A 24,353-nucleotide genomic window follows, 5' to 3' on the forward strand; every position below is an offset into this window, starting at 1 on the left:
GAGCCAATAAAATCAATGACACATTCAAACAAGTTGATTTTGGTTGGAAATATGGCTGGTAAACCTACTACATTGATTTACTCTAAAAACTCTCACTCTTTTTTCCCCTTACAACTATTTGTTGTCTTGAGACAAGTCCACTATCCTCCCCTTAATCCAACACAAACCCCCTCAACTCCCCTAAGAAACAAATTTCTGACATCAAGAGAGCCAATAAAATCAATGGCATATTCAAACAAGTTGATTTTGGTTGGAAATATGGCTCGTAAACCTACTACACTGATTTACTCTAAAAACTCTCTCTTTTTTCCCCTTACAACTATTTGTGGTCTTGAGACAAGTCCACTATCCTCCCCTTAATCCAACACAAACCCCCTCAACTCCCCTAAGCAGGGACGGGTGTCGCCTGGAGCCACTGCCGCCACCACAGCCCTAAGGCCGAATGCCACTGCCGCCGCTGCAGCCCTAAGGCCAACTCTCGTCCCTACTGCTGCTGCGGGGAGCTCGGTGAAGGATGCTGTGGGAGCTGCGAAGGGCGTGGAAGTTTCTGTTCGGGCCAAAGCCAACGGTCCGAGGGTTTCTTCTGCGACTTCCTTGCGAGCCTTGCTCTCTTCGGGGGTGGACGTTGGGTCTGCTCCAATTCCTGGGGGCTCCCATGATGCCATTTTGCTGGAGGAGGCTACTGTGGCTGTACCTTGCAAGCCCAAGACTCCTGTTACTAATACGGAGGGTAGTGATTCGATGCATTTGGCGCCCTCTGGTTCAGATCGGGCTGCTTGCGGTTTGGGGCCTCTGACTGTTCCTGTTTGCAAACCATTGGCTTTCCGGGTGTCTGATGATACTGATCAGGAGATCATCCACAACTCCTCTGTGTTTGAGTCTCATGGTCTGATTTGTAGGTTTCAGGGCTTTTGGCCAAGCCTTCCTTAGCTGCACACTTGGATTTCCCAAAGCTGGGAACCGATTTTGAAAGGTTCAGTTAACATTTTTCCTTCAGCTAAGGGCTTTTTCATTGCTAAATTTGAATATGAAGAATATAGATCGAAAATTTTATGCACAAATCCTTTCTGCTGGGAGGACAAATTTGTTTTGATGGTTAAACCCTGGTTCTTGGGCTTTAATCCTTCTATTGAATCTTTTAATGAGATTCCTATCTAGGTTAGGCTCCCTAACCTTCCCCTTCATCTATGGACGGACTCTCTGCTAGAGGAGGTGGGGGAGGCTTTAGGCGAATTCCTAATGATTGATAAGGAATCTTACCAAATTTATCATTCTACTTATGCTCGGATATTGGTTAACATTGATGCTTCTAAAGGGCTTCCAGCTGAGATAGAAATTAAATCTTCTTTGGGATCTTGGGTCCAATCGCTTGACTTTGAGTGCATCCCCTTTAGATGTCGTAAGTGCTTCCAGATTGGACATGTTGCTGCACGATGTGAATCAGATAAGAAGAAAATGAAATTTGCTTCTTGGTGGAAAGGTGCCTCCTTTGAGTACTACTTTATTAAAAAGAAAATCTTTTCTGAGGTGGCTGCGCAGGTTCCTTAGGCCGAGCCTTTGGTTGTTGCCTCTGTTTCTGGTGCTCAGGGGTGTGGGGATGCTTGCGGTGGCATCCCTAATGATCGTTTGAAGATTGCTGGATCTTCTTCCTTGGTGGATGACCTTCCCGCTTCCCAGAGTGATGCTGGATCTTTGTCTGATCCTTTGATTTCTGCTGTCCCTGCCTCTCTAGAAGCTGGCTTTGTTCCTCCTGGTGATGGGAGGTCCTCTATTCTGGATCCATCCTCTTGGCAAAACGCTGCTGCTAGGGTTGAGGAGGGATGGATTACTGTTAAAAGTAAAAAATCTAAATCGTCTCAGTCCTCTTTTGATATGACCCTTCGATCCCATAAGGGTAGGTCAAACTCTTGATCCGTCCTAGTTGGGTTGGGGCTGCTGGTCTCTTGCAGCTCGCTGGTTCTTGTTGGGGGTCCTTTTTGTGATGTACCCCATCCTTGGTTTGGCCATGTTGTATCTCATTTGTGTCCTGTTTCTTTGAGTGGTCTTTCAAGTTTATCTTTCGGTTTGGGTTGCAGGTCCTTCCAAAACCTGCCTTGTAAAGGGTTTCGGGTCCCTTAAAACCTGTTTTTACTTAATCAAAAACAATCTTTCTCTTCTAGCTTTGAGAATTGAAAATTTTAGAAATCTTGATGGGGAAGATGTGAGGTATTGCTAACAAGCTAACCACTATAGAGAGTCATCAAGGTCATTAGTCACACATATATCATGCATGCAACCATTAGGGTTTTCATGCCCACTTGTACATGCATGTACGAAGGGGCAAACCAAAGTGAATAATTTTTTTTGGTTTGATTAAACTAAGAGGATGATTCTTGCCCACAAAAACCATGGTGCTCATGACATTGTCAAAAATGAAATGTAGGGATGGTTCATTCTAGGAGAAAGAAACCAAGTAGTAACTAATAAGATAAGGGTCTAATCGTTATGCCAAGCTTATAGATTTGACAGATAAATTAGCGATTTCACCATTTATGATGCCAACAAGACACTAGGAAAAGCTTTGTGGTCTATGTTTTCTCTAAGTATAAATTTGAATTTTAGTTCAAAACAATATCCTTTGCTTATCCTTCTAATTATGGTTTGGATGAATTATTCCATTAGATCCCTAAGGTAAAGATGCAAAAGATTTATGATGATGGGTTGATAGGATTTTTTTTTGACATAAATCTAGATGTACAAGCTAAATTAATGTTTTAAAGTGGCTTAATTATTCATGTTTCTCTACCAGTCTATTAGGTTGTATTGTCTCACAAAGTTGCCAAATTGATTTTGTGGGAATGAGTTTATTGGACAAAGGGAATAATTAATAGCTGAAAATAGTTAATTAAATCTAACTAAATTAGCTCAGAACAACAAAATAACAAATTCCACTATACATTACATTTTTATGACAACTTAAAGTAGTTGTAGCTATGATAAAAAAATTAAATTAATATAGATCAACATATTCATTAATTATGTTCAAGGATTTGAATAGAATTGAAATAATTAAATATAGTTTAACATTTTCAGTGGCCACGTTAATGCATCCTCTAATCCTTATTGATAACATCCAACAAATTTTAGGTGCCTAAAATTTTAGCAATGGAGAAGACTTGGTTTGATCTATTATTGATTTCATTTTTTATAATTACACAATTTCATTAAATATTATTTTAATTGTACTTATTTATACACATAAATATACTTTAATATTAATCTTGTTTTAAGTGTATCACTAATTCCCAAAATCTAATCTGATTATATTTTCCAAATTCACAATATTTAAATCACCTCTTAGAGTGATAAAATTACCTTAATTTAATTTATTTTTAAATTACCCATTAATTTTTTTTTTAAAATTAATAATTAATTTTGAGTTATGTTTTAAATTTGAGACAAACATTTAATAATTAATAATTAAAGAGAAAGTGACTTTCCTAACACTTTTTTTTGATAGGTCTAGATGAAATTCTCTTTATTTATTTTTATTATTAATCTAATGAATCCTAGAAACTATCATGTTTGCCCTACTTTTTCATTTATTTTCATGCTCCCTTGTTTCCACAAGGAGAAAAATTTACTAGAAGAGGAAAATTGTAGCTCCCAAGTTAGGGCTTCATCCAAAATCTTGAGGTAAGAAGATATTTTTTTGGTTTGTTGTTAGTATGTAGTTTAAAGGTAAGAAGATATTTCAAATTTGAGAAAAAAAATCAACATGTTTCAAATTGAAAATTCAGTTTCCTTTCCTTTTTTCTAATGCATCACTTATCTTCTAGGCCACTTTTCAAGGGTCTAGACAACATAAAAAAATTTAAAACACATTGACACATGAACCCAACCCATAGGTAGACACATTAGCGGTTTAATTTTATACAAAAAGTGAAGAAAAACACTTTAAAAGGCCTATGATTCTCTTTCACAATCACATCCAAAATTTGACACAACAAAATTTAACCAACACCCACTACACATGAATAGTCAACACAAGGATAAAATTGATCAACAAAACATCACAAACTATTATTATACACAAAGGCCTTAATCCTCCCATAGGAAAGGCCTAGATACACTAGAAAGTACACAACACTAGTTTCTTGAGACTTCCTTAAATTTCCTTGGTAATGGAATGCTAACCTAAATAATCACACACAAGTGTTAATGTATTCAAAGAAGATACTGGAAGTGACATCTTAGGAAATTCCACGTTTAACTTTAATATCTAGAAACACAAGGACTTACATGCATCTTAAATTAATTATTTAAACACATTCAAAATGATTCATAATTTTATTTTATCATTTCACAATGATTCTCTAATAAAATTCTTTGGTAGAGATATCTACATTAATAATAAAATCGTAGTCTAATGACTATTAAAGTCCATAAGTTAAGCATATCATCATCAAACCATAACTACTCAAATATAACATCAATATATAATAGTTTATAAGCATAGATACCAAAATTAGAGTACCATAAGCTAAAAGGTCTATCAATTATAAGTTGTCCATAATATTAACTTACCGAATTCTCGTCAATCCATAATCAACCACTATTCTATCATAATATCATTCTTCACATATTCAATGATCCTAACAAAGTGAAACAAGACATTCAAGAGAGTTTTATGCCACCAAGTATATTAAGCTAAGGTATGAACATGAGTAGAAAGGATGGCCTTAAACTCTTCCCCCCAATATTGGGCTTCTTCTTGAAGTTATTCTAAGGTGAAACCAAAATAACCCATCCTTGGACCAAGGGAGTATGATTCCTAATCTAAATTGAAGAATTTATAATCAAGGATAGTCATCATAAGATCAAAACTTTGGCGTTTCCTATACTGTAGATGAAACTAAACGTCACTATATGTTTAAGAAACAACACACCACTACACACATTACAATGCTAAGGTGAGGGTGCTCAAAACTCTAATTTAGTTTATGGAGTGCCACATGGACCATGCATATAGTAAATCATACCAATGCATATGAATAACACGATGGATTATTAGATCTATTGCCTCTAACCTATCACATTTTCCACATTTCTTTTCTTCTTAGCTATTATGCAAATTTTTTACTGAATTTAAGAATCATAATAAAGAACTTCCCAAGGCATCAAACATTGTTTTCCTTTATAATCATATCAAATTTAACTTCTTAGATTCTTAGGTTACATGATCCACTTACATAATCTTACAAGTCTCATATATATATCTACAGAAAGATGTTCCTAAAATTCAAATGATGATACTCATGCAAAAGGATTTATAAGATTGACTAGCACCCCAATACATTAAAGTAGCCTTAGGATTATGAAGAGACATGACTAGCAATTGAGTTGGCTTACAACCATAAAAACAACTAAGCCCTATAGAGAAAAATAAGTCTAATATCCCTAAAGAAGTGATACCCACATGACTTAGCATTGTAAGAAAGAGAATGGGTAGACCTTCAAGAAACTATGGGAATGGATGCATGAACATCCTATATAACCCACTGGAGGATTGTTGGTGTTTTCAATTGGTTGCCCAAGAATACCTAATAATTAGCCTATCTTCTATCAACATATACTTGGATCAATGGCCAACGAATGTGACATCAATCATAGATTGATAAGTCACCTACACTTTTGGCTTTACTAGACCAAGGTGGGTGAACCTTCACAATATTGATAAATCAAGACAAGATGAAATAAATATTGTGATATAACAAATAATCCTCAATCCAATATGACCATGGCTCTTACATTTAACTTAGAATTGGCTACATCCATAGTTATTTTCATTATTTATTTGAATTGAAAATGAATTCTAACCTACTCCTACTACTAAGAACATAAAATGTAAAATGATTGTTGATGAAAGGATGGTTAGTAAAATGAAATAAAATTCACTAAGGATTGGTGCCTAAATCCAAAGGTAACGTGAGTCAACTAACGTAATATACATATTCATGAAGTCACAATCAGATCCAACCATTGAATTTCAACATTTATCATTATGTATGGCATAAACATATCATAACAATACACCAAAAATTCTACTTACAGATCACTTATTTGCATTCTCACATCACAATAACATGACTACAAAATTTAATTATTTCCTTAAAAGAAACCTGTAAACATATCACACATTCACATTTAAATTGCAAAGACAAATTGAAACATCCCAAACATTTCAATTCATATGATACAAAAACACAAATAAGAAGACAATTCTGGAGTATTCTTCATTAATTTTGCGAAATGGTTGGTACAATTTCATGAATTCTTAATTCTGCAAAATTTTAGACACTTCTATTCTACCCTCCCAGTACAAAATTTCAAAATTGAACCTTGTATCAATGATCTTGAATTCCTTTTTATAGATTTTAAGGGAGCAAACAAGCTTCAAATCTTTGATACGAATGTTAAAATTTGATTGATTACAAAGTATATACTTGAAGGTATCTTTACTTGTGCATAAAACAAAGTATATTTGCACCTTTAAGAGGGAAATTCAAATATAATTGAATTCTTGTTTGGAGATGCTAATACGAGCTGTCCTCTCGATGTGGCTCATATCCAACCAATGTACTGACGTGGAACTTGCTAAATTGAAAACTGAAGAGAAAAAATGAATTGAAGAAAATAAAGTGTCAAGCCAAGATACTGAAACCTAATGACCGATAGATTTGTACTTCAATAAACACTCAACTTCTTTCAATAACTGTAAGGTAATTGTGATCATATCTTGGATTTGGCAAGTTCCTTATGTAGATAATTGTAGTGTAATTGGGTGTACAGCCTGTCTCTCCTTCCATGTTGCTCTTCCTCCATTCCTTGCATGTGCAATACTCTTGATACCAATCTGCAATTGCAAGCTCTGAAGGCTATTGAAACTGTGGCAACTGTTGCACGCTAGCAGGACTCTCCCTAGTCTTGCTGTCAAGGACTGCTTTGGTATCATTTATAACTTGGCATACGTTACATCTATGGAAATGATTTTGTCTAGGGTTGAATAACATATTGACATCTTCAATTTGTTCCCATCATCAATCACTGACAAAATGTATGACACACACATCTCAAACTCACTCTTCCAATCTTCAAAATATTTCAACTCATTATCTTTATTCAAAAGTTCTGGAATTGACCAACCAGTTAAAGTGTAGAGGAATTCTATTTTTTCTTTTATTTATTGCTCCTTCTCTATAAATGGAAACTCCTCCACTGACATTCTAATCATCTTATCTATTGGTTTGATTTGTGGGGAAGCATTCGGCAAGAGTTATGTACCCAAAAATAATCTTTCAAATATATGTTCTTTGGTATGCCATTGTTTAAACATTGGTTTCAAGACAAACAATATCTCTTTACATTGTTTCTCAACTTGTAATAACACTTGATAACCTTTGTGTACTTCTTCAATCTTGTCCAATTTTTTTAAAAACATATGCTTGATGATGCTCTGCATAACTTTCAAGGCTTTGTCCTTGTCAATTTCCCTTGCCTATACAATCATTCCTCCATTGATTCTAATCTACTGCATAATCTTTCACTTTTCCTTCCAGCCTTGCAATCTCTTTGGTAGAGGAATTATCAAATGAATTAGTGGCAGGTAGTTGACAGATAGCCACTATTCCTTCTGGAGCTGGAGGATGATCATCTTTTCCCAAGGCTTTCTTCAACCTTATATTTTCCATGTACAAATTATTGAATGCATCATTTAAAGTAACATGTCTTTTCTTGAGATCATTTATTTCTTTTTGTTGTTCCTCAGTAGTAGCTTTGGAAAACATTCTTGAATGTAAGGAAACTGTGGCAACTTATAAGGCAGTTGTATCCTTTAAGGTTCTCACAATAACATTTCCTATTGTTTTGTCCATTCCATGTAATAATTTTGGCTTACTAGTCCTTGGATCTTGAATCCATTGAGCCAAAGATTTGATATTAGGATTATATCCTGTGCCTCTTACTCCTCTGACACTTTCAAACTTAGTTGCAAATGTTGGATCCTCCTGTCTTCTGATTTGATCCAACACAAAGATCTCCTCAAGATCCCAATTAGGTATTAGGAGCATCCCACTCTCCTTTACCATTCTTCTGGCTTCATCAAGAGTTAAATTAATATAATCCATATTGAGGTATGATACCTATTCTTTTGACAACTCATCCATCTTCATTTGTAACCAGAAGCTTTTGAATTTTGGAGCCTTGATAAACTCATCATTTGAAATGAACTGATTAACAATAATTATTCTTTCATCATCCACTTGGTCCATTGGGATGGTATTATGCATTTTCATTTCAGTTTTAGGTTGCCGTTCTTCTTGACCTCCAATATCTTCCCTTGGTAGCGATTGTAGTGGCCGATCCACTTCTTGCTCAAACCTCATTTGGAGTGTTGTACTTGCTACCTCCTTAGTTCCACACCTTGTTTCTTCAACTACTTCTTGAGTTTTACCTTAAGGTTGCTCTCTCGCTCTTGGCTTTTGTGGGGCAGTCCCTCAAGTGAACCATGAGGAGTAACTTGTGATGTCTGAACAACCCATTTCCCTTTGTCCTGCACTTGTTGCACCCTAGGCGACACTTGTTCTTATGTTTTCTATAATGTGGGTGGAGCTGTAAGTGATTGACCATATATACGTTCAAAATTTTCGAACACGTGGGCCATCCTATATATATCATTTGATATTCTGAAAGGAAACCTTAAAAACTTGGGTCCTACTTTCTTCCTTCTTCCTCAAGTTTCAACAAGATGGACCACTTCTTCGTATTTTGTAATGCTTGTGAATCATTTGGGTAATTCCTTATCACATCTTCTTCATAAAAAATCTCATGGAAGTATGGTCCTCTTCTTAATCTTACAGTGTATAAATGCTTCATATATCCCTTGGGATCAAATTCTCTCTGTCTTCCACTTTCCAAATTATACATGCTTTTCATATGATCCTGAACTTTCTCCAGTGAATCACACCCAACTATAAAATTGACAAATCTGGAGTATCTAGGAATATGAGTCCCTTTCTTTGCCTTCTCCATAATCTCTTTCTCCATCCACATTATTTGCCACAAAAACTCAAGGAAACCTAGTCTAGGAGAGACTATCCTAGGCAAACGATGTGGTGCCTATGGGCATCCATAAAATCTAATTACAGTAAATTCTGCATAAAAGAACCAGTCACCAAAATTGTGGGTGAATGCATCCTTGGCCAATGGTTTGTTTGTTGGCCTTTTATCCTTTTCTCTTAAGAGCTGCATGATTTTGAGTAGTAATCTAGCGGAACTTAGTCCACTCCAACTTAATATCTTCATGGCAAAGTGGTCATGAAACATTCTATAATTTGAGTACTTGCACTGCTATTCCCATATATGTCCACCTTTGCACTGATCTGGGTCTACCCATATCATCAAATTTTTTTACCTCTAAACATGGGCTCCATGTTGTTTTATTATGAAACAAAAGAATGTGACACAAGAAAGAATAATATCAAAAATTAATGTCTGCAGAGTCATTTCTCACCCTCATCAGTCCCTCATGCAACTCATTTTGGATGTACGTAACAAAATCATACTCTTCATTCACATTAGGGTGTTGTATCATTGCCATCATAATCATATTGATAGGAATCTGCATTTTATCAACATCCCTTCCCAATATTTGGCATAGAGCATAATATGTCTTTACAAAATAACTTTCAAAAGTTATTAGTTCAAAAGGCTCTTGCTCTAAGAATGAGATGCCATTCCTTCCACTTCTAAACATCTTCTTTCTACATCTAGGAATTTTATCAATTCTCAAGGTCCTCTTTTGAACCTTGTATTCCTTATCAAACTTATCAAACTCGATCTTCTTCAAGACTTGGCTATTTAGATCAAAACAATTTATAATGGTTTCTTTGCTCGAATCTGCCATAATCAAGCCTTTTGCACTTCTGACTATGTTTGTTTCAGGGTTGTATCATTAAGCAAGCATCCTAATCAGGCTAGGTTCAATGAACACATCCCACACAACCAAATTCCTTACATCCAGAGTCTAGGGGTTTGACATAGGAATATCTTTGTCCCTATTACCATAGAAAAACTAAAACAAATCCCACCCTCTATTTAGTATGACCACATATTTGCAATTTGCACAATAGTTTGAGAAAGTTTTTCTTAAACTATTCTCCATTCTTGACCTTGGCAGTAAATCTAGAATGTCTTGGTATAAACCCCTTACATTCTTCTTCATTTTCTTTTGCGCCTTACGGTTTTCCTCTTGCTGAGCAGATGGTTCTACTACTTGTGTAGGTGGGTCTACCTTCCTCTTCTTTATTTTTGATGTTTCACCTTGTGCCGGGGCTAGGTTAGTGGTTGGTTTCTTTTTGGACGCCATTCTAGGTTGCAACTATACTAGGGTTTTGATTTTCTCTAGCTAAATTACCCTAATTATCGTATGCAAATCAAGAAAACCAGAAAGCACATTGTAGAAGAACTAGTGTGGCAAGAAAACTTACACTTTTTACAAAGCTTGAAACCTACCTGATCACTGTAATTCTCCCTTTATCACCTCAGATCTCGTTCTCTTGAAATCTTGAAAGCAGAAAGACAAAATCAATTGTAAACTTCACATTTATCTCCTTAAGTTGCAATTTTCTCCGTGTCTTGTTACCATTACTTCATATCATGCTAATGTTTGAGTTAGTAGCCACAATTCAATTCAAAATTCTGTCGCTGATCTTACTATTGGAGGGTTTTGATCTGCCTTGACTTGATGAGTTAGCAAGCAATCCACCGTGACACATATTATTCTCAATTTTTTGATGGGCCCCTTCATCCCGCATAAACTTTTACTATTGTATTGATCGTCATGGGGATGCGAGGTAATAATCTCCAACCCTTTATCGCTACTACCTCGCACAGGGTTTGCAACTTACATCATCCATCCTGTGGGGCTACGGGGTTATATGCTTTGTTGCTCCTTTACTCTTCAACCCTACCATCTCGCATTACCTCTGTCAGTAATATCATCAAGCTTGTAGGACTGCGGGCAGAGCGGGGTTCGAAGCCTTAGTTGCATTCAATACACTTGTTCTTCCCTGCTACCACATAGAGAAGGTTGACCAAAGTTAGACCCTACGGGCTTGTGGGGTGCAATTCGCACTTAAGTAAATTTTATAAGCACATGGAGACTTCATTATAAAAGTTGAGGCGTAAGGGGTCGTTCTCTAGGAAAAGGTATTATGCAGTTTGCAACCTAGATGAAATGAAACCTAGTGCAAGGGGTCGGTAATCATGATAATTTAAAAGGCTCAAGCTACAACTTAAAAATGTAGGTGACCTATTCAACCAGTCAATGAAAAATTAGAACAAAAGGCAACAATGACCTATATGAAACCTTAGGGTTTTTACACTTACACAAGTTTTTGCTACCCCTAATGACTTTCAAAGGAAAATTTATCTATGAACAAACTCGGAATTTTGTCAAATTTTGACCTTCCTAATAAGGGCCATTTTAACAAAAGAAGAAATTAATACAAGTAAAATTCCACATATACTAGTAGTAGTAATAAAGAAAAGGCCTTAGGAAACCATAAATATCAAATAAAGCCTATAATAAAATGTCATAAGAATATTAAATTTAATTGTGCCCATTAAAGTATAAATTTAAATTCCAATATAAAGTCAAAAGAATGAGTCCTTGAGGCAAAATGACCATATCAATAAAATTGGACAAGCAATGTAAAGTAATAAAAAATTCACAGTGTTGGAACTAGCATGTTACAAATGTAAGTTTAAATACATAGATAAGTATTACATTTTTAAATCATAGATAAGTAAATATATAGATAAATAATTTAAATGATCAAGTGATCCAAAAATATTATAAAAACATGTACAACAAAAATCATATTGTGACTTTAAAAATCCATCCAAAGGGGAGAATGGGTATGGTGGACTATACCTTACTTATCTACTCTAGGATAAATGCTCACATCAAATAACCACTTGCACAAATTGAACATTCGAACAATTAATAATGTAAAGAAATATATTCCGACTCACAAAACAACTAGAACATTGTTTATTTCTTTCTCCAAAATTGAAGGGTCCACAAACTCTTTCTTTCCTATCAAGATCAAAAAAACCAATCTATGTTTCCTCCAAGTGTGTGAAGAACTAAGAAAAATGTTTCCCCTATTACATTACATTTTTCTATGTTCTTAATCTTAGAGCATGCATAAGGTTATGAGTAGTTAGCTTGTGGCTACCTTAATTATGTCATATTGCCATTAATATTATATTGCTATTTAGCTATTTAGGTCAACCTAGGACTTATATGTGGTTATCTAAGTTGATTTGGGTGATATCCTAGGCATAAGTAGGGTATATATAGGAGGAAGTGAGACTTATTTGTTCATTTGAGAATTATGATCTCATTGGAGATATTTGAAGGTTTTTCCCCTTGAAATGGTTTGTTATTCTCAAAAGTATTTACAACATATTTCATATTATCTTCCTCATTTGTGAAAGTTATTTCATTACAAGTGGTATTAGAGCATGATCTTCACATTGTGAAGGCAAGACATTTTCTCTATTTTGGAGGTCATTTTGGGAAGCACATATCTCTCAACTTTTAGCAATATTTTTAAGATACTATTGAAGCATGTACTGTCCAGGTTTTATATAAATTTGAGTAGAATTGAGTGTGTTATTATAGAACTAACATTTCTACAAAATTTATTTAGGAAGCATATATTTTCCAAATCTTAGATAATTTTTTCTCGATTTTAGTAGGTTTTTCAAGAACTCATTGAGGCATATATGGCTCAATTTTTAGAGTGATTGGAGAATAAGTAATCAATTTATTATAGAATTAGGGTTTTCAATAAATTTCTTCAAAGGATACAAATTAGCTAATTTTTGTGATATTTTTTTGAGAAAGTGTGAGCTAAGCTCTATTAAGTCACAAAAAATTAAGGATATTTTTACTTTACTTGTGTGATTTATTGTAAAATTATTTTTCTCCATCATGATCAGGCCTACAATAAGAGGCAAAATGAATGCCACCTTTCGTAGGAAATCTCCATTTAAAGATGATGTATAAATTGAGGATGTTTCCTCTAATAGGGAAATCACCAAATTCAAGGGTGAAATTTCATCATTAAAAAAGGATATGACTAAAATGATTTCATCAATGAAGAAGGAGATGACTGAAGGAATTTCATTGATGAGGAAGGAGATGATCAAGGAAATTTGATTATTGAGAAGATAAAGAAGGGTCGTGTTGTCACATTGTCATATTTTCAGGAGGAACTTACTATTATAGATATAATTTTATGGATAGCTACATCTTCCAATTCATTAAATTGAAGAAAACATATATGATCAAGGACTATACTAATTGTAGACACCTAAAAGTTGCACAACAAATTAAGTGAATTTTATTCATTTAATTATCCCTATTTCTTCCAATTAATTAAAATTAAGATCTAATTAATATCCCTATTTCTCTAAATTAACATATTAATTAAATTAAAGATTTGATTAATATTTCCCTTCTTCTATCCTAGCCATTTAATTAAAATCCCCCCTCTAGCCATTTAATTAAAATCCCTCCTCTAGCCATTTAATTAAATTTACATTTAATTAAAATTCCCCCTCTAGCCATTTAGTTAAATTTACATTTAATTAAAATTTCCCTTCTAGCCATTTTTAATTAAATTTACATTTAATTAAAACCATCCACTTGCAAAATCCTACATCTCCCACTTGCCTCCTAAACCTCTTCTAGAGCCTTCTAGATTCTTCTAAACCCTTTTAATTAGCCTTAATCAACTCCTAATCATGTCCTTTCCCTAAATTTGAGGAGGTCACTTCTCAAATTTGGAAGAAAGTCTTCTAAATGCATTTAAGACTTTATTTCCTTCAACAAGCTAACTTGTTGAGTTCCCAAAATTTGGAAGGACTCTTACAAATTTGTCCCCAAAGTCTTCCTAACCATTAATGGTTAACTCAACCTTCCCCTCATGGTTAGAGACTTTCTCTCTAACTTAACCCTCATCTAACCCAAGGGTCTCATCAAGCACTTATGGCTTTGACCCTAGTTAGCCTATTAACCCTTGCACAAGAGTTTACCCCTTGGGTAAAGGCTTTATCCATTGGTTATCCACTAACCTAACCATAACCTTGCCTCCTAAGGTAACCTTCATGTCTCCTCAGACATTTAATGTCTCTTGCATCTCCTCTCAAGCCCTCTCAAGGTGACATTTGTCAATTTGGGATTGGATTGAATCCCTCACATGGATTGATAACTTTCAATCCTATCCCTTGTTGAGATTATTCAATCTCAACCCTCCATTGCCCTATTTTCCCTATAAATAGAGCTCTCATTTCTCATTCTCCATATCCAAGTTTCATGCATCTACATTATAGTCTCATAACATTAAGCACATTATCTTTCTTTGATAGAATAGCATTTTAGATCATTTTTGAATGCATTAGTATCATATCATTATCATATTAATCTTTCATTAGGTTGCATATCATTTCATTTTCATCTTGTATTAGTATCATATGATTATCATTTTACTCTTGCATATGGTTACATTCATTGCATTAGTTGCCATTATCATTACATCTCATGCATATCATTTTCAAGATACATCTCACATCATCATTATATCTCATACATCTCATTTTCAAGATACATTCACAAATCAAAATCATATCATTATCACAATGCATCCCATACATGAGCATCATCATATCGAGCATATGTAAAATTCTAGATTGCATTATCCACAACACACAAAAGCACAAAACATGATTAGAAACCTCTGCATTTATAAAATTTAACCATCATCTGCATATTACCTTCTAAACATATAGTACATTACAATCATCATATAAGCATATAAATCATAAAAATAAAAAACAATCACATCACGTCTTCTGCATCAACATTTGCAAAAGCCATCTAGATCAAAGGCATATCATATAGCTCATCAAAATCAAAGTAGTTGCATCCATAACATATCATCATCTATATGTGTGACCACATGTTGATCCAAAAGAAAAACAAGGATATAAGTCAGAAACATATCATCAGTGAAGTAATCAAATGACCAAAGTCTCTAGGTATATATCAATAACAAATGTCCATCACATCACGTAACATCAATATCAAGGCAATCAATAAACATCAATAAGATCATTAGAATATCATATAAGAACATCGCCGAGTAGCATATCAATAAGATCAAAATACAAAAATATATCATATCAAGAGGTCGTCAAAATACAAAGATATATGTACATCAAGGTACAAATACAAAATCTAGGATCATGATCACGATGCAGGATCAACCTGACCACCTCCAAGACCTGCCGGCCGAGAGCTCAAGCTACTTGCACATGTGCTACTGCTAGGAGCATCCCTTCTAGGACCCACAACCCCCTCACTGCCCCTCTATCTCTGAGAACCCCCGTGTTGAGAAATGGCGACATATGTAGGAGCACGTCGGTCCAGGGGTACAACCTGAAAATATAGAGTCCTATAGTATTTTGCCTACCTTGTCCGCTCAATAAGACTTTGGATGGTGTCCCATGTAACACCCTGAGCATCTGCCTGCTGCAATGATCGCAGTGTCTCCCCTGCCTGACCTCATCGCTCTATCTCTGCATCTCTCTCTGCTTGAGCAATGTCCCGCTCTAGTGACACTGTCACCACCTATCTTTGTAGCTGTGCAACCTGTGTCTGGGCCTGTGTGAGATGACCCTACACCCTATGTAGAAAGGCCTGTAATTCTACTATCTGTGCCTACTACTGATGAGGAGACACTCTAATATGCAAATCCTGTGGCTACAAAGGTTGTAGATCCTGCATACCAACCTATCAAGGGGCAGGAGGGGGCATATCAATCCTCCTCTGTTGGGCCAATGGCTGCACATCCTCCTCCTCTGACTCCTCTTCCACTGCTTCTTCCACCAATCCCATCAATCCCACTCCTCCACCAACCTCCTCAGACTTTGTCTCCTCGTCAAAAGAATCACTCTCCTCCTCAGATCCGTCACTGCTTGATCCCTTCTCAACCCCCACGACAACAACATCCTCCGCCTGTACCGACCCTCCCCGCCCAACCCCACTCCTCCATCCTCCTCCTATACCCCTCACTACTCCTCTCCCCCTCACCACTCCTCCTCCTCCCTCATCTCCTCCTCCTCGTTCGCTATCACCTCCTCCCCGACCATGTCCAATCACACCGCCTACAATAATCCTACCACCCCTCCTTAATCTACCACCCCTTCTCCCACCTCGACGACCTCCGCCCTGATCATCATCATCATCGATCTCCTCCAGTGAAGGAATCAACTCTCCTGGCCCTGTCAGTCAAAGGAACCCGTGTGTCAAGAAGTACTGCGTATATCCACAATCATCCCTGTATCTGCTATGTCCTCAAACATACTCCATACACAAAAAGGAAAAGAGTAGAACTCAACCGGAGCTATCACAAAATCCAATGTGGGGCCTCAATCTGTTCTCTGCTTGTGTACCTGAGCATACACAGTCATCCCTTGCATGCACCCAAATCATTGATAAACCCAAGGAAGAATGAACCGCTCTACCACGTACGGGGTGGGACCCAAAAGAAATCTGCTCATAAATAAGTGGGGCACCTCAAAAGCATCCTTCGACCATGACTCACACAATCGATAGGGCCTCCACACCACTGCATCCATATCATCCAAAGCTCGCCTCCAATACTCTAAATTCTCGAGCATCAACTGGGAAGCATCTTGGTTGTACATCATAACAAATGGTGCCCTTGATGGCCTGAACCTTAGACCTAGTGGACGGGTCACAACTATGTGCTCCCATGCCCAAATCTATAGCAAAGTGCATATGGAAGCTAGGCTAGCCGCACCATCATAAACTACCTGGTGAAGCTCATGATATAAATGGGCGAGCAAACAAATACCCCACACGTATCGTGTGTGCGCCTGCACCATCTGACAAAGAATTCAACCCCATCCAACTGATAAATGATGTGACCTCCTGTCTGGAATCAGGAATCTGCTAATCAAACTTGCCAAAACTGAAGGGAGTGGGGAATAGCTATCTACCATGTCCTGCCATGCCACTGAGTAACCTGCCATGTGGGGATCGCCGAACACCTCCCGCAAGTCATTGGTCCCGTCGGGCTCCTCCACATCATACTTCATAAGCTCACCTGTGATCGGAATCCACATAATCCGATAGATGTCCTTTGATGTCACTGTGATCTCACCTGTAGGCAAATGGAAGGTGTTATTCTCACTGTGCCATCTCTCGAACAACGTGGTGAGTAGTCCCCTATTCTTCTGATAGGGCAGCGTGTGTAACAAGTGGATGAGACCACAAGGCTCTATGACTGCCAAATCATCAACACTCAATCGATCTCGTATCACAAAAGTCTTCGGGAATTTGTCCCGAAGCATGAGCACTCCTCGATGGACCTATATCTATACTTGGATATCATCCTATCAGATACATATATTCTTCACAATTTGACAATCAAAAAATCAATTGATGACAGTCACACAATCAACCAAGGTTTGTTCAGTCATCCAATCAATCAATCACGCCAAGTTCTAATCAATAGAGACTCATATCATAGATTAATCAAATCAGTCTCCTATCAACAAAATGACTCATATCGAACACAGACCCATATCGAATCAGGACCCATATCAAAATTTTTTTGACCCATATCGAATCAAGACCCATAACGACTTTGACCCATATCGAAATCAGACCCATATCAAATAATGACAAATTGACCCATAACGAAAAATGACTCATAACGACAACAAAATCCATATCAAAATTAGACCCATATCACAAACAGACTCATATCGACTTTGACCATAATTGATATAGACCAAAATTCGAATTGACACAACAAAATCATAACGACAAACATCAATTACCGACCAAAATCAACACTTTCGATCTGAAATGACACTTTGACAGGGTGCAAAACTTCATAACAAATCTAAAAATCAAAATTGCACTTGTTCAAATTTTTCAAAAATCACACAAAATGCTCATTGTTTCATATGCGCTAAAACAATCATCAAATGAGCAATTTCAGATGCGTTATTTAACCTATCATATGCGCTATAAGATTCCTCATACGTGCTAAAAAACACATCATATGTGCAAGACTGTTTCTTCAATCCACTAATCTTGACATCAAATGCGCTATTCTATAACTCCTATGCGCCAATCAAAAAATCAAATGTGCGATGAGAAAAATCAAATGTGCTCCGATAATTGTCAAATATGCAACAAAAAACATCATATGCTGTTGGCATTTGTGCTAAGTATGTTGACATGATGATATTATGTTGTCATTGATGTCAATATGTTGGAGAGTGAACCAACAATATGCTGAAATGTGAACTGGTACAATGTGGTGAACTGGTATATGTGCAAAGAAGTGAACAGGTATATTGAAGCTAAACAGTTGGCAAAGTGAACCGGTATAGTGGTATAAATTGGTATTTTGAGCAATAGGTGAAGTGGTATGTTTGGCCAAGAGAACTAGTATGATGAAATGTGAATCGACATATGGAATGTTCTCTATGAAGACTTAACATGATATGACTACTGGTTGGTAGCCTTAGCTTAAGGGTTTCCAGTTGAAGTGTTCCAAGCCTGTGTGACTTAGCCGATGACATTGTGTGATGAGTTAGCATTGTAATGAAGATCCGATCGTGTTTCCATGTCATCTTGAGCACGTGAAGGATCTTGCATGAAGGAGATCGATCCTATCTACCTCAGGAATATGCGAAGTCTCTGTAAACGGTGGAGAAAGCGTGATGGGTTACAAGATGCCATGAAAGCGGTGAAGAATGAACGATGGAGAATGTCATGAGATATGTTCAAGACTTTTGTATTCAAATGCAAAGTGTTCAATGGCCAGGATTGAACCGCCTGAATTGCTTAACCTAAATGTTTAGGGTTTAGGGTTTATGCTATCGACCTATCTGTTTCCTATAAGGTTGATGTTGTGTTTCTTTCTGAGGTTGTTGGCAAATGGTGTGTGTGTATCTAAGTGAAGCGATACATGATTCTTGCCAGACCAGATGAGATAAGAGGATTTATTCCCACATTGTGTGTGTGCAGAAGGAAGGAATTTAAGTGAATCTGCATTAGGCATTGAGTGCTATTATCAGATCATTGTAATACCTGTTGATCTTTAACCACTTCAACAGTTGGAAAATCCCTTAACTGGGTAACTTTAATCAACTTGCTGTAAATCCTTTAACAAGGTGACTCAAACTAATTGAGTTCTTGAAATCCTCTAACAATGTAACCTTTAATAGGGTTTAACCCTTAACCAGGTATTTAGCCATCCCTTAACCGGGTGTTCTCTAATAGGATCAGTTCCTAGCAGAACCTATTGTAACAGTCTTTAACCGGACTAGGCTCCTAACATAGCGGACTTTTAAAGAGTTCAAAAGCAACTTGTGGGTATTCATCCCCACCGTGGCTTTTCCTAGTTGGGTTTCCATGTGAAAAATCTGTGTGTCATGTGTAGTATTTTTCATGTGATGATTTAAGTGATTTGTGTCTGAAGGTAAAACATGATGAGCTAGCTGTTATTATATTTCTGATGATAGATTACCTATTCATGCATAAGGGTGAAATGGAAGTGTAGTATTAAGTTGAGTGGAAAGCTAAGTGATTAACCGGGTAATGCTTGTCACAGTTATTTTTAGCTTTACTGGTTGCACTCTGTTTCAGACTAGTGTTACTGTTTGTCAGACATTTGTAGTGTTTGTAGTGAAACCGGTTCGGGAAAAGTTTTTGTGACTAAACTGATTCCCCCCCCCTCTCAGTACCGGTTTGGTACTTATTGTTCATCATTGAGTTATCAATTGGTATCAGAGCGTCCTCCAGGTCCTCTATGTTGTAAGCTTAACCGCTTGAGGGAAATATCCTATTGTAATGATGAAGAGAGAAGGTCCAAAGTTCAACAGAGATAACTTCAAAATTTGGAAGGACAGAATGAAGATTTACATTAGAAGCATGGGTGCTCAACACTGGAGCTATATTAAGAATGTTTTTGTTATTCCTACCGGTACTCTCACCGATGATCAAAAGAGATAAATACAGGAGAATGGGCAAGTCATGGAAGCCCTAAACAACAACTTATCTGACATTGAGTTTATTGATGTCCAGGATAAAGATAATCCCAAAGAAGTATGGGACACTCTCGAGAATATCTATAGCGGTGATGAGCATGTAAAACAAGCTAAGGAAGAAAGCCTTAGATGGAAGTTTGAAGACGTGCGGATGGTTGAAGGTGAGACCATTCAACTGTATGGAATAAGAATCAAAGCTGTTGTTGGAGATATCAAGAGTGCAGGTGGTAAAATGGAAGATTCCACCGTGGTAAGCAAAGTTCTGAGATCCTTATTACCGGTCTATGCAATAAGGGTTGCTTCTATTTAGGAGTTGAGATCAAAAGACAAGACTAAGGTATCCCTAGACTCCATCATTGCAAAGTTGACAGCCTATGAGCTAAATAGTTTTGATGGTAGTGTTCAAAAGACTGAATCAACTTTTAAAGCTTCTGTTGTACCATCCAGAAAAGGAAAAGAAGCAAGCACCAGTGGTGAACCAAGACAGAGCAGAGAAATGGATGATGAGGAGATCCTGATGGAATTTGAAGCTCTTCTTACTAGGAAACTTCCTAAAGGAACCGGTAAATACAGAGGTAAGCTCCCTTTGAAATGCTTTTCTTGTAATCGGATAGGACATATTGCTATAAACTGTCTTAATGGTGACAACAAGGACAAACCAGAGAGGTTCAAGAAATTGAAAGGAGGAAACTGAAGAAACTGTTTTGTTGCAGTTGATGAAGGTGTCACAGATGAGGAATCAGAAGATGAAGAGAATGAAGATATTGTGTTTGTTGCAGTAAAGGAAGATGTGTCAGACAAGAAGGCTCTTGTCTCCCACTTTGATAATTCCAATGAGTGGATTATTGACAGTGGCTGTTCTCACCATATGACTGGTGACCGGAGCAAGTTTCTATCTTTGGAAGAATATGATGGTGGTGTGGTTCGCTTTGATAATGATGCACCATGTATGGTTAAAGGAAGAGGGTCCATCTCTCTGAATGGAAAGAGCAGTGCTGACAATGTGTATTGGGTGGAAGGTCTCATACACAATCTATTGAGTGTTGCCCAGCTGAATGACAATGGACTCACTCTGGAATTCAAAAATTGAGCATGCAAAATCAAAGGAAAGAATGGTGAATTGATGGCCACCGGTATGCAGACCAAAGGTAACTTATTTCAGCTAAATGCAAATGTAAGTACATGTCTTATGGCTAAATTTGATGATAGCTGGATATGGTATATGAGACTCTGCCATGTAAACTTTGATAACATTGTGAAGGCTAGTAAGACCAAGGCAGTTAGAGGATTGCCAGTGCTGAGAAAACTAGAAAATCCTTTGTACAGAGAATATCAACTAGGGAAAATGTCTTCCTCAACTTTCAAAGGTAAATCTTTCACAACAGATAATTTACTTGATCTTGTGCATACTGATTTATGTGGTACTATGAAAACTAGGAGTGTGCAGGGAGATAAGTATTTTATGATTCTTATAGATGATTGCTCAAGAATGATGTGGGTCACATTCTTGAAGGACAAGTCTGAAGCCTTTGGAAAGTTCAAAGCTTTCAGAGCATTGGTAGAAAACAAAAGCGGTAGAAGAATCAAATGCCTTAGAACTGATCAAGGAGCGGAATTCACTTCCGGTGAATTCAACAAATATTGTGAAGAGAATGGTATCAAGAGGAAAATGTCTGCCCCCCGGACTCTACAACAGAATTGCTTAGTAGAGAGAAACAACCGGGTTGTGGTTGAAGCAACTAGAGCTATGTTGATCCAAGGAAAAGTTGCTCACACCTTTTGGAGAGAAGCAGTGAGCACTGTAGTATACACAATGAACCAGGTACTCATCAAGAAAGGAAAGGATAAGACTGCTTATGAGTATTGGACTGGTAAGACACCAATGGTAAGCTACTTTAGAATGTTTAGTAGCAGATGTTATATCAAGAGAAGTGAACATCAGAGCAAGTTCGATGCAAAATGTGATGAAGGCATATTCCTAGGATATTCCACCAAGAGCAAAGTTCTCAAATGTTTCAACAATAGGACTCAGAGAATTGTTGAAAGCATCAATGTTAGAGTTGATGAAAATTCTGGAAAACCTGAGGAAACCGACAATAAGCAAGTAAGAGATGAACCGGTAGTAAACTTCTGGGAACCGGTTGCTAATCAGCCAAGTACCAGTAACAATGTTCCTACACCGGTAGATGTTGATGCTGATGAAGATGAGGATGAAGAAGAAAAGCAGGAGGAATCAGTCAAGAGCATTCCTCCCTCGATATGTCAAATTGAATCATGATCCAAAGCATATCATAAGAGATAAGGATGCAGGAATCCTTACAAGAAGAAAGGTCAGAGAGAATTCTTGTATGATCTCTGAATTTGAGCCTAAATCATTCAAAGAGGCACATAAAGATGAAGACTTGATCAAGACAATGGAGGAGGAATTTGACCAGGTAGAGAAGAATGGTACATGGTCTTTGGTACCCAAACCAAAGCATAAAAATGCCATTGGTACCAAATGGGTTTTCAGAAACAAGCTGAATGAGGATGGCATAGTGGTAAGGAACAAAGCCAGACTAGTATGTAAAGGATATTCTCAAGAAGAAGGAGAATACTATGGAGAAACCTTTGCCCCAGTAGCCAGATTAGAAGGAGTTCATATGCTTCTTGCATATGCAACTTTTAAAGGATTCAAGGTATACCAAATGGATGTAAAATCTGCATTCCTAAATGGAATACTTGAAGAGGAGGTGTATATAGAGCAACCAGATGGGTTTGCCCCATCAAAAGACAGTGACATGGTGTGTAGGCTACATAGAAGCCTTGTATGGACTAAAGAAGGCACTTAGAGCATGGTATGAACGCTTGCACTCCCATCTTGTGAAGAATGGATTTGAAAGAACAAGTGAAGATAGAAATATCTACTTGAAATGAGAAGGAGATCAGATTCTGATCTGTGAAGTATTTGTTGATGACATCATCTTTGAAGGTGATGACAAGATGAGTCATGAATTTGCTGATGAGATGAAAAAGGAGTTTGAAAAGTCACTTATAGGGGAGATTAAGTTCTTCATTGGGCTATAGATTCAACAAATGAAAGATGGAATCTTTATTACTCAGTCTAAGTATGTCAAAGAGGTGTTGAAGACCTTTGGCATGAAAGATAGTAAACCGGTTGGTACACCAATGGTGACCGATTGTAAGCTATCAAAAGAAGATGACTTAGCGGTGGTAAATGAGAAGGATTACCAGTCAATGATTGGTAAGTTGCATTATGTAGTGCATAATAGACCAAACATTGCACATGCAGTGGGTATTACTGCTCAATTTCAGCAAAGCCGTAGAGAATCCCACTTGGTAGCAGTCAAGCGGATTCTTAGATATCTGAAGGGAACTATTGACTATGGGTTATGGTATCCATACAATAATGATTTCAACCTGAAAGTGTTCACAGATGCTGATTGGGCTGGTAATGTAGATGACCGAAAGAGCACAATCGGTGGTGCATTCTTCCTTGGTGGTAGACTGGTCTCATGGATGAGTAAAAAAGCAGAGTTGTATCTCTCAGTCTATAGCAGAAGCGGAGTATGTTGCAGCTTTTATGAACTGCACCTAAACTAATTGGATGAAGCATGTATTAAATGGCTTCAAAGTTCCTGTATCTGAACCGGTAAGCATATTTTGTGACAATACAAGTGCAATTAACATTTCCAAGAATCCAATTTTGCATGCTAGAACCAAGAACTTTGAGCTCAAGTATCATTTCTTGAGGGAAAAGGTTCAGAACAAGGAGGTTGTATTGGAACATGTTTCCAGTAAGGAGCAGTTAACAAATATATTCACGAAGCCTCTACCAAAAGGCTTCATTTACCTATTTAAGAGGTGAATTAGGGGTCCTGCCCCTTCAAGAGGTGAACTGAAAGTATGTACTCCACATCAGTCAGGTATTGCAGTGTCCAAATTTTTCAGGATTGATGTGTTGAAGGATGCTACTCCTTAGGGGGAGCAACATAGTGGAACAGGAAAGCTTGTGCCTCCACTTTGGCATTGTTGTCAAAGGGGGAGAAGATGCGAAGCAGAGAAGATATCCGCAACAATGGGGAGAAGATGTGATGCAGAAAGAGAGATCTTTGTATATTGCCATCAATGCCAACGGGGGAGATTGT

The sequence above is a fragment of the Cryptomeria japonica genome, chromosome 4 (assembly GCF_030272615.1).
Source record: "Cryptomeria japonica chromosome 4, Sugi_1.0, whole genome shotgun sequence".
Taxonomy (NCBI): domain Eukaryota; kingdom Viridiplantae; phylum Streptophyta; class Pinopsida; order Cupressales; family Cupressaceae; genus Cryptomeria; species Cryptomeria japonica.